The sequence below is a fragment of the Dipodomys ordii genome, unplaced genomic scaffold (genome assembly GCF_000151885.1).
Source record: "Dipodomys ordii isolate 6190 unplaced genomic scaffold, Dord_2.0 Scaffold180, whole genome shotgun sequence".
In the NCBI taxonomy this organism is placed as follows: Eukaryota; Metazoa; Chordata; class Mammalia; order Rodentia; family Heteromyidae; genus Dipodomys; species Dipodomys ordii.
Genome location: NW_012267396.1, coordinates 665,432 through 665,737, shown reverse-complemented (window position 1 = coordinate 665,737; position 306 = coordinate 665,432).

The window sequence follows — 306 nt, the reverse complement described above, 5'->3', positions numbered from 1 at the left end:
CCCCACAAACCCCGCAGGGCCCTTCCACCCCCGCCGAGGCGGGGTGCCCCCAAACCCACCGTCACTGCTTCTGAGACATTGGGTCACCCCAACTTCCAGGGACCAACCCCAGGGGCGGCTCAGAGCCCCGGACAAGGTTCCAACCACAGCTCCTTGAGAGCACCCCATCATTCCTGAGCCAAGTAGACACCACCCCCCCAAAAAAACACCCCAAGGCCTACCCACAGGCACAGTGCCATTCGCTCCCAAACCCTTAACACTCCTCCTCGGCCCCCAGGAATGTTCCCACCCCCCCCAAAGTGAGAT